This window comes from Trichosurus vulpecula, chromosome 1, assembly GCF_011100635.1.
Source record: "Trichosurus vulpecula isolate mTriVul1 chromosome 1, mTriVul1.pri, whole genome shotgun sequence".
In the NCBI taxonomy this organism is placed as follows: Eukaryota; Metazoa; Chordata; class Mammalia; order Diprotodontia; family Phalangeridae; genus Trichosurus; species Trichosurus vulpecula.
Window position 1 is genome coordinate 487,106,949 of NC_050573.1, and position 1,332 is coordinate 487,108,280.

Genomic DNA, 1,332 nt, shown 5'->3' on the forward strand with positions numbered 1-1,332 from the left:
GTTTTCTTCTTTCTTTTTTTTAATTAAATTGATGAAAGGTTTATCAATTTTATTAGTTTTTTCATAAAACCAGCTCTTAGTTTTATTTATTAGTTCAATAGTTTCCTTGATTTCAGTTTTACTAATCTCTCCTTTGATTTTCAGTATTTTGAATGGGTATCTTTTTTGGGATTTTCAGTTTGTTCTTTTTTGAGTTGCATGCCCATTTCATTGATCTCCTTTTTATTTATTTTATTCATGTAAGCATTTAGAGATATAATAATTCCCCTAAGAACTGCTTTTGCTGCATCCCATAAGCTTTAGTATGCTGTCTCATTATTGTCATTCTCCTGAACCAAGTTATTAATTGTTTCTCTGATTTGTTCTTTGGCCCACTCATTCTTTAGGATTAGATTATTTAGTGTCCAATTAATTTTTAGTTCATCTTTCCATGGTCATTTATTACAAATAATTTTATTGGGTTGTGATTTGAGAAGGATGCATTGACTTTCAGCCTTTCTGCACTGGATTGTGAGGTTTTTATGCTCTAGTACATGGTCAATTTTTCAGTATGTGCCATGTACCACTGAGAAAAAAATAGTATATTCCTTTTTATCTCCATTCAATTTTCTCCAGAGATCTGTCATATCTGCCTTTTCCAAATTTCTATTCACCTCCTTAACTTCTCTTCTGTTTATTTTGAGGTTAGATTTATCAAATTCAGAGAGGGGGAGGCTGAGGTCCACTACTAGTAGGGCTTTGCTGTATATTTCTTCCTGCAACTCCCTCAACTTCTCCTCCAAGAACCTGCATGCTATACCACTTGGTGCACATATGTTGAAAATATGGAATGCTTCACAAATTTGTGTGTCATCCTTGTGCAGGTGCCATGCTAATCTTCTCTGTATCATTCCAATTTTAGTATATGTGCTGCCAAAGCACGCACAGTCCTCAAATCTTTGCTCAGCTTTCTCAAATACATAGAGCAATCTCCCTCTGTCCTCTTGTCAACAGTCACAGTGACCTTGATGAAGGCACTCAATAATGTTCCCCTGATTAAACCCATTTATTTACCTAGCTACTTAAAGTATGCCTCATCAACTCCTCCCTCACAATGCTATTCTTAAATCCAAATCAATAAACAAATTAATACTTTATACTTCTTAATTTATTTTGTAAATCCCTTGAGCAGAAGTCATATCTCAATGTGTTCCTAGCATCTCATGCAATGTCAGTTACCCTGTGTATTTTAATAATGAAATTCTTGAAAAGGAATACTTTCAGAAGTCAAGGATAAATCAAAGTCTCTTGACTCCTTTAATTCAAAGGTATTTGAAAATAGAAGTTAAAAAT

At 33.6% G+C, this 1,332-nt stretch overlaps 1 non-coding gene across 1 annotated transcript; it reads right to left on the bottom strand.

Annotated features, from left to right (window-relative positions):
- Positions 1-818: 818 nt before the first annotated feature.
- LOC118835154 lies at positions 819-921 on the bottom strand. Its single transcript, XR_005009487.1, has one exon. It is a non-coding gene; the product is annotated as a U6 spliceosomal RNA (small nuclear RNA).
- Positions 922-1,332: the final 411 nt, after the last annotated feature.